General features: G+C 47.1%; 1 pseudogene; it reads right to left on the bottom strand.

Annotated features, from left to right (window-relative positions):
* Window positions 1-3,046: 3,046 nt before the first annotated feature.
* On the bottom strand, window positions 3,047-5,222 carry LOC149344690 (uncharacterized; annotated as a pseudogene).
* Between the last annotated feature and the right edge of the window lie 5,113 nt (window positions 5,223-10,335).

Raw genomic sequence — 10,335 nt, forward strand, 5'->3', positions numbered from 1 at the left:
TACAGTTGCCTAGGGCGCAGACTAAAAGGCAAAAGGATGCCTGACAAAGAGTCCACGCCCTTCTTGCTCCCATTCGAGAGCACAAGACATTCAGCGAGTAAAATAGACATAAAAACGAAATTGAAATACAGAAAGTATTGGTTAACAGTGAACTGAAGTAATTTCATCTTAAACATTTATCTACAGTTGGAGAAGTACTATGAGAGACAACAGAATAAAAAAGAAAAAAAGAAGTGGTTATGCCTGGAGTGACAACAGATACATGGTGATGCAATTTTTGAAAACTTTCAATGATTTGCTTTCTTGAATAATGTTTACAGCAGGATGGTGATCGTTTAAAAAACTGGAAATTCTGTAGCTAAGTTTCTGGGCGCCGTAGTTAGTACGTATTTTTTCCTTATTATAACTTATGTGCCGTATGTTGTAGCTGTGTGGTTTCGTGAGATACTTATGACAAAAGGCGGCAGGATCAGAATGCATTTGTTGGTATGTGGCTAACGCTATCTTTTTGTTTATAACATTCCACAGTGTAAGCAATTGGTGTTTCCTAAACAATGGGGCAGTGTGGCTAAGGTATGGTGCATTATCCATTAGTCGCAGAAATTTCTTTTGTAATAAGTATATGTTTTCTATGCTTGTTTTAGGTGCTGTGCCCCAAACAAGAAGACAATAGTGGAAACGCGAATGTACCAGTGTGTAGTATAGTTGTTTCTTTAGCCACATAGGCAAAAGGTCCTTTAATTTATACATGATACCAATGGACCTAGAGATACCTGTGCGAACTTTTTCAATGTGAGGGGACCAGTCGAGATGTTCGTGAAATATGACGCCAAGAAATTTATGAGATATTGCACGTTCAATAGATTCATCACAAAATTGAATCAGTATTTCTTGTTTAATGCACTTGTTACGTGCGCGGAATATAATGTACTTAGTTTTTTTAGTGTTTAACTGCAGTTCGTTAGTGCGGAGCCATGTGGATAAGTTTTGCAGCCATATATTGGTTTCTACTTGGAGGGCTTCCAGATCTTGTCCGCAGAAGAATACATTGGTATCGTCAGCGTACAGTACTATTTCTGGTGTAGAGGGCACGTTAATTACATCATTTATATAAAGAAGAAATAACAGCGGCCCAAGGATTGATCCTTGCGGAACTCCATAATGTATCAGACCTAAGCTGGACTTTGCATTCGGAATGTTCGTGTACTGTTGACGATTTGAGAGGTAATTCTTTATTAATGTGAGAGCCGTTCCTCTAATGCCATATTTATATAACTTGTATAACAATATCGGGTGCTTGATAGAATCGAATGCTTTCCTAAAGTCAAGAAAAACACCTATTGTATATATTTTCTGCTCAAAATTGTCTATGATCTTATCCTTAATTTTTATTAGCGCCATTTCAGTAGATTTCTCTTTCTGAAATCCATATTGCTGTTCTGCGATGATATCGTTTCGCTTGCAGAAGTTTAGTAGTCTGATGTTTATAACCTGTTCAATTACTTTCGAGAGGACTGGTAGTACCGAAATTGGCCTATAGTTATTTATATCATTTCTATCGCCTCCCTTGTGTATGACGGAGACTTTTGCAATTTTTAGTTTGTCTGGAAATATTCCGCTACTCAAAATAAGGTTGCATATATGCGTAAGTGGCTCACTAATCATGTGACTAACGGATTTTATAGGTTGAACTTTAATATCATCAGCACCACATGCACTGCTACTTTTTAAGTTTTTGATTACTGTGCAGATTTCCAATTCTGTAGTTGGAAACATGAACATTGAGCTTTCGATGTTGGATGTGAGATACGATGTAAAATCACAGTTACTTGCCTGAGATTTACTTGAAGCCCCTGATATGAGAAAATGCTCATTAAGTTTGTCAGCAAGCAACGCCCCTGTGTAAGGCACACCATTTATAACAAGTTCAGAGATGCCGTCTCTTTCATTTTTGGACATTAGCTTGTTTACGGTATTCCATACCTGTTTAGGGTTGTTGCAGATATCAGTAAACTTATGTTCGTAATAACTGGTCCTGGCTTTTTTAATATCAGAGCTTAACTTGTTACGAATTCGTTTATACTCAATCAAACTGTCTATATTTTTCGTTCTGATAAAAGAGGCAAATAGTCTGTCACGATTTCTAATTCTTTTCAGAAGTTCAGCATTTATCCATGGTTTTCTGGCTTTTTTGCACTTTTTGAATTGCACTGTAGGAAAGGCTTGATTATAAAGCTCGGTAACTTTTTTAATAAAGACGTCATATGCTGTAACGGGGTCAGATAGTTGAAAAACCTCTGCCCAACTTGTTTCTGCTACTAAGTTTCTAAATATTGTGGTCTTTGCTTCATTAATGATTCTATATGTAATCGGTGCACTGATTTTGGAATGACTCTGTGTTGTAAAGTATGGTTTAAATGACAGGAAAATCGGCAAATGGTCACTAACATCAGCTATCAGTACACCTGCTTGCACATCATCCTTTTTGTAGCTTGTGAAGCACACATCTAGTAAAGTACGGCACATATCAGTCACTCTAGTTGGCATATGTATCACATTTTCACAACCAAACGAGAAAAAAATATCAAGCATCCTTTGCTGATTAGATTCAGGCAATAAGAGATCGATATTGAAATCACCACAAATAACTACAGGCGACTTAAACTGCATGCACTGTTCTAACATATTTTCAAGAAATACTAAAAACATTGCCTGTGATCCAGAAGGCGACCTGTATATAACGGCAAATATGGTACCAACACATTTTAACATGACACACTCAAAGTGCTGATCTATGACACAGAAATCTTCAATGGTGACATAGTTTAGGTGGTTCATTACATAAATGGCCACACCTCCCCCTCTCTTATTACTCCGTGAAACTGATGCGCATTTGTATCCTGGAAATTGTATGACATCATAATCATTGGTAAACCAAGTTTCAGTGAAAGCTAAAAATTCAAATTTATGGTCTAGTGCATTTAGGAGGGCTTCTACAGAATCCTGTTTATTCCGAAGGCTTTGCGCATTGAGATGGAATAAGGAAAGTTGATTTTTTTCTCGTAGAGGCTTGGAATGTTTAAACGAATCAGCATCATGATAAGAATATGCGAACGAGGCTGTCATTTTCAAGGGTGCTGCTATCAGTTACCGTGGTGTGCATACGGCCTGTTACTCAACGTATCTTATCCAGATCGTTAGTCGTCCTAATCCTGATAACTCGGCTGCGGGGGCCACGACGAACAAACATTTTTCCATTCTTCAACCAGGCAAACTCGCACAGAACGCCGGCACGCGTCACTTCCACCGCAATTTGGAGAGTCACGATGGCTGGTATTGGTCAGGCGGCTTCCTGACTGGCTGAGGGTACCGCCTCGTAGGGCTGTTTCCGCTGACCACGGGTGCAGGGCTAGTTGCGGAGACAGCGGTTGATGAGGGTGCCGGACAATCTGAAAGTTCTGGATAACAGATGTCGGTCTCCTCCCCCACCTCAAATGGTGACGGCGTGTTCGCAGCTGAGGCTCGTAGCAAATGGTCCTTGTGTCGCCTCCACATGCAGGATCCGTTGGGTGTCTGTACCTTGACCTCGTACGACACTGGCCCGGTGCGCTGCACAATCGTTGCTTTGAGCCATTTTGGTCCGCTCCTGAAATTGCGCACCAAAACCTCTTCAGCTTGTGCAAACGGCAGATTTGGTCCCAGTCTAAGCGCAAAGTGTCGAGCCACTCGCGCCCTAGAAGAGCTCGTCCGCCGTAGTCTACGACGTACAACGGAAGGTCACAGACTTGATCCTTGTACCTTACGGCTGCTTTCGAAACGCCGCAGGGCTGGATAACTTCTCCTGTGCACGTTTTCAGTCGCAGTTTCGTCGGGTCGAATCTTAAAGGCGGTGTAAGTACCTCTAACTGCTGTCTTGATATTACAGACACCGTAGCGCCTGTGTCTAACTCCATTCGCAAAGGTACACCTTGAATTCCGACATCGACGGTGATGGGACGCCGGCTTTTTCAGACAGCGTCTGGAGGTTTCCCGTGTCGTCGCTTTCAAGAGTGCGTATCCACTTCCATGAACTCGTTGGCTTCTGCTTGCGGCCACGGCAGGCACGCTGAACATGGCCCTTTTTGCCGCAGTTTTCGCACTTATCTGCGATATGCGGACAGGCGCGGGAAAAATGCTTGTCAGAGCCGCAGCGATAACACTCGAAAGAATGATTTCTTTTGGCTGCGTCTTCAGCGCGCATTTTCTGGAAGTCATCGACAGCTTCTCTAGCATGCGCTTCCTCAACATTTTTCTTAGCTTCTTTCAAAGCGAGTGCGCGTTCAACGGCTTTTTGGAACGTGAGCGTTTTGTCTTCTGCAAATAAGTATCGCTGAATGTCGGTGCGGAATAAACCGCACACAAACCTGTCACGAAGCGATTCGTCCAAAAAGGTACCGAATTCACAGGTCTGAGCTAGTTTTCTGAGCTCGGCTACGTACTGTGCGATGCTTTCATGCTGCAGCTGACATCTTCTGTGAAATTTTGCTCGCTCTCCGATCACAGACACTCTTGGGGTGAAGTGATTGCGAAGCAATTCAGTTAGCTGCTTGAACGTCTTTTCTGACGGCTTATCCGGTGCGGTCAGAGATTTCAAAAGGCTTTATGACTTCGGCCCAATGACGTTTAGCAAAGCATGCACCTTGAGGTCTTCTGGAACTTTGTTCACCGCGAAAAAGGAACTTAGGCGTTCTTCGTAAGATAGCCAGTCACTCACAGTTTTGTCGAAGGCTTCTACGTGACCAATCTGACTGGAGGCTGCCATCTCGGACCTCTTGTCGCCTTTTGTCGTAGGTGCGGTTGACTCCAGCGTTGCTCTTCGGGCTGTTGCCTGGGTACTTCGTTGTCTAGCTTCAGCACTTCTCTTCTGCGTCTTGTCTTGCTTCCACCATCGTCGTCGCCAGTTGTGGTGTTCGCGGGTCCCGGCAAGCAAGAAGCTATAGAACACTGCGTAGTACTTTATTGGGCAACAGCTGAGATGCGTTCTCCCGGCGGCGCTCATGCAGGTGCTCGCTTTTGTAGAGCCACGCCTGATGTCACTTCGCGCGTCATCACGCGTTTCACTCGGTACACACGAAACGCCGGCACGCGTCTCACGCGGCTCGCACAGAACGCCGGCCCGCGTCTCACTCGCCTCGCACAGAACGCCGGCACGCGTCTCTCTCGGCTCGCACAGAACGCCGGCACGCGTCAATTGGCTTTTGTGTGTTCGCGCTGCTGAACCACCGTTATGAATCTACACTAATTAGCCCAATATGCACTTCTTCCAGTGGCAAGAAAGTCCACTTTCGCTTCTCAACCGGTTTTTCTTGGGATGATCGCTCCCCCGCCCCATTTCTTCTCGTGGTTAGAGACACCTCGGTGCGCGCTATCTTTTCCCATCGAACCAGAAACACTAGCTCTGATGGATTCCGGGAGAGGTCTATTGGACAGTCGCACGTATTAGGCGACAGCCTAACTCGTTCAGGTGAAATCCCGGCACCGCCCGTCGCCAGTCGGGAAAAATCCCACAATTCGTGTGAATATAAAAAGAAAATAGCGGGTGTTTGGGTTCGAACCCAACCCCTCTGCGCCAGGTGGGCACGCAACGCGTATGCATCGAAGGTTTTTTTTTTGTTCTTTATTTCCCATAGGCCAGGAAGGGTGGTTGTTTCAGTCGTGTTTGAGGGGCACCTATTGAATGCGTGGTCCGGTGTATGACTTAGTAACTTGTGTTTGGGATGTGTTCTGGTCTTACAGTATTGAGAAAAACAAACAAATATTAATATACTAAGTACGCGTCAGAAATTGGACGGAATGAAAAGAGGTGTTACTGTGCTTTAAAGAATAAGCAAACAAACATTGCAAACATTCGCGGCATTACTCTCCTCTCAGAGAAGCATCAACCCGATGCTTTAAAATATAAGGCGACTAGAAACAATCAAAACCGATTTTTTAAAAATAAACAGCAAGTGTAGAAACAGAGCGTCCTTCAGCGCACATAGAAGGGCTTTAGACGGACGGCAAAGACAACTTCTGGTATTGCGCGGAATCGCAGGGATTCAGTCATTTCGCCGAGAACGACTTCATAGTCCAGTTCACCTAGCCGACGCAGAAGCTTGTACGGACCAAAATAGCGGAGCAAACTCTAAATCAATCTGCGGCGATGGATGGGCGTCCAAACCCAGACACGGTCTTGTGGCTTGTATTGCGCGTTGCGTCCTCGTAGGTTATTCAACGTTTGGCATCGGTCCGCTGCTGGTCCCTCAACCGTGATCGGGCAAGTCTTCACACTTGGTCGCATTGAAGGTAGGCGGCGACGTCGACGTTACCTTCTTCGGTAACGTTGGGCAGCATGTTGTCTAGCGTGGTCGTGGCCTCCAAGGCCATCCACGAGCCTAAAACGTTTCTGGGTGGTCTCTTGCCCCGCGGTGTGGTAGGCGAAGACGACGTAAGGGAGGATGAAGTACCGGGTCTTGTGCTAGGCATCTACATACATGAAAAGCGTATCGGCGATGGTTTTATGCAGGCTTTCGGTCAGTCCGTTGGTCAGCGGATTGTATGCAGTTATTCTTCGGTGACTGATTTGGGTGTAATGCAGGATGGCTCGCGTCAGTTCCACCATGAGTGCTGTTCCTCTGACCGTGAGGAGCTGGTCGGGGGTGCCGCTTCGCAAAAGAATGCACTTCAAGAACATTTTGCTGACTTCTACTGCTGTTCCATTCCCTAGGGCTTTTGCCTCGGCGTAACGGGTCAGGTAGCGGTCACTGTGATGATCCACTTATTTCCAGACGTTGACTTCGGAAAATGGCCAAGCAAGTCCATGCCGACCTGCTTAAAGGGGCTTTAGGGGGTTTAATGCTGTTCAGAAATCCTGCTGGCAGGGTGAGAGGGGTCTCTCGTCGCTGACAATTTCTGCAGGTTTTCACGTAATGTGCGACATCGGCAGACGGGGTCAGAATAGCTTTCTGGAAACGGTGGAGGTTGCGAGTAAGCCCCAGATGTCCAGCTGTCTGCTCGTCGTGTAACTTCTTCGCGCAGACTTGCAGGTACAACGAGGAGGTAAGCTGCTTGTTCGCTGCATAGTTCTTCTTCATGTGGGCATCATTCTGCACGCTGAACAAATTCGATCCTCACTTGGATGAGCAGGGTAAGAAGAAACCTTGCAGTTGGATTCCCACTTGATCTCGTAGAGGGAAATTGAGTTAATGATGATTGTTGTAGGATTCTTGACGTCTTGCAGATTCGTTTTGCTCAATCACATTGCAAGAGGACACTTTAGGAGAGGTTAACTTTTTATAACAATTAAAAGCACAAAGGAGGATACAAGCAAGGAGAAAACATATTTACACTTGACTGGCTCGCAGTTCTAGGTGACGAAACCAGCCCTCGGTCCTGCCGAAGCAGCGGGTTTTAAATCCTATGTCCCCGCCCTCGGTGGGAGAATAACCAATCAAGTACTATACAAACATCCACCCAATAACTTATTGGGGAAAGAATAACATAACCAATGAATGATTGGGGAAAGAAGGTAACTCATCGCGACACTGTACCCATATGCACACTTTCCACCATCACGATTTCGGATAATTATGCTTTCCCGCTTCGAGCTTCGCGAACACTCGCTTTCCCAACGTCCGGTTGCCCCAAGTTCGAGGAAAGCCACTTCAATCCATCTCTTTCCCATCGTCGCTCCTCATGCCTGCAGCTAGCGTGACAATAGGTCAAAGCACGCCGCTGGAGACATGGCACAAAGCCACGCACTGGGACGCGGGTTTGCCTCGCCGTACACACGTGCACACAGGATGCCGCCTAACGACTGAGTCCATGAGGGGAGTTTGACGTCTCCTGTAATCCCCCGCCATTCGGCGTCTCCGTTCTCCCGCTGGGTTCACTGACCCCTTTTTGTGCGGTTGTGCGGAGGGCCCAAGAAAAGGGACTTAATGGGCATTTCCATAAAGCGACCGGATGCAGCAAACAAAACACGGCACCGCGAACTTCACTCCTCCCAACCAAGAATGTCACACAGACACTTGTCAGTGGGACATTAAAGTTCAGCCACGGTGTCCAACAACAAAAGTACATACGCACGCACACACACGTACGTCGGCTGTCCGGTCAGTCCACCAACACGCACACATGCGCCGGCTGTCCGGTCAGTACACCAGCACGCACACATGCGCGCACACAGCGATTATTTCAACCCGCACACACAAGGCTGGAAACCAATCTGCACATTCCAGAATTCACCATGTCAGATCGTTGCCCCAAACTGGCAGAAATTACTTCTAGCCGCCTACATCTCGAAACAAAACTTGTTTCTTTTGGGCTTTGTCCAGAAGACTGGTCCAAAATTCCGAATTATCTGGGACAATGCCGGTTCCAAAGGCTGCCGCCACCGTCGGAGCAATAGAGCTCACCTGCTCCCCGCGGGCTACGAAGATTGCTGCTGCCCTCGCGTCTGCATTCTCCACTTCTTTCAATTTTACAGTTCGCTCAGGCCTCTCATCGGCTACTTCGCATGCAGTTTTGCAATGGGATTCAAGTAGCCCTAGCTCTTCGTACAACTGCCCGCCGACGTACGCTTCAAAGAAAATCATGCCTTCGAGCCTTCTTTTCTCACAGTTGACTCCACCAGCTTGCTTGCGCACTTCTGGCGATGAAACAGACTGTCTCTCCTCCACGCTGATACCCACCGGGACAGGTGCATTATCCCAATCCTGCAGTTCCTTATCAGCTTCGAAAACCATTGCAGTGATCAAATGCGCATTCTTTCCTTCCTCGGCATCAAATGCAGCCTCATCACTCGTTGTTAGCTCACAATCTGCTGCAAAAACTTTTGCAGCTACCGAATTGGCCTCAAGCTCTACCGGCGTCTCAGATTTGTCTCGAATTTTGAAATGCTCTTCCAAATCAGCTCTCTCATTTTCTTGATGTAGCCGCTCTCTTTCTATCTGGTCTAACAGCGAGTGCGTCTCAGGTGTCACCAACTTCGCTACACCGTCCGCTACATCTGCTGTCACTGCGCAGAGTGTCAGCTCCGGCTGGCTAACCGATTCATCTTTGGCAGCCAGCTTACCTTCGCCTGCAAAGGGTGTTCCCGTTATGCGCGCCTGCTCTAGCTCTTCGTCGAGCGTTACAGCTGCGCCAGAGTTTGCGCCAACCTGTTCTTGCTCAATGCTGAACTCCTGTTCACAAACAAAACACTCATGAGCCTCCTGGGTCTCCTCTATCTCGGCTTGCTCTGACAAGCAGCGCTTAAAAGGCGTGACTAACGCCCCTATGCCCTCGGCCATCTCTCCTGGCACGGCACACACGGTTGGGCCCTGCTGCCTAAACGCTGCAGCTTTCACCCCTATAGCCATTGGCCCACAGGTCACTCTCAATACGGGAACATGCTGTTCTCGCTTCGATTTCGGACAGTCAATCATTAGATGCCCAAATTCCATGCAGTCAAAACATTGAACTGCTGCCAATAACATCCCTTTATCAGATTTCGTTCCCTGGTTGAATTTAGATTGCATCTGTGCAAGTTTTATCTTTTCTCGTTCAATTTCGAGTTTCAACTTGCCAATTTCAAGCAGCTGTTCTGCCTTCTGCTCAGTCTCCAAACATCGCATCATGCCCTCCCGATCGTTACTGCACGGCAGCCATCTCCCTTTTCCGTGCTATCATCTATAGCACGAAAACACTACACCGACATGGTGAATTCGGAGGAAACAGAAAGGTCTCCTACCTCGCAGGTTGCTTTCCTCTGCCACGGTAATCTCGTCGCCCTGAGTGACGACAGCGGGCTCCTTGATGCGGATGAGTTGAGTTGAGCCCTGGCTCTCACAGCCGCTCGCTGACTTGTCCTGCCTCGTTTGACTTGCTGGTCGCCTGGTTCTTCTTTGAACCTCAACGCGGACGCCTGGTTCCTTCCGCAGCTCACGGACTTGGCACCTCCACGACACGTCGGTCGCCTGGCTCCTTCAGCTCCTCGCTGACTTGAGCCTCCTACGTCCCGTTGACAATGACCAGAAGTCTCCGAAGCTTTCAGCGTCGCTCTGACGCTGACTCACGTTCCTCCTTTAGGACGTACCGCTCTGCAGCTTGTCCACCGACTTGATCCTCCGCCCCTCCGTCAGATACCTCGAGCAGGAAGACGTAGCAAATCCTGTCGCGACTGCGCCAGTTGGATTCCCACTTGATCTCGTAGAGGGAAATTTAGTTAATGATGATTGTTGTAGGATTCTTGACGTCTTGCAGATTCGTTTTGCTCAATCACATTGCAAGAGGACACTTTAGGAGAGGTTAACTTTTTATAACAATTAAAAGCAC

This window comes from Amblyomma mixtum, chromosome 5, assembly GCF_055824585.1.
Source record: "Amblyomma mixtum isolate Tamu chromosome 5, ASM5582458v1, whole genome shotgun sequence".
Taxonomy (NCBI): Eukaryota; Metazoa; Arthropoda; class Arachnida; order Ixodida; family Ixodidae; genus Amblyomma; species Amblyomma mixtum.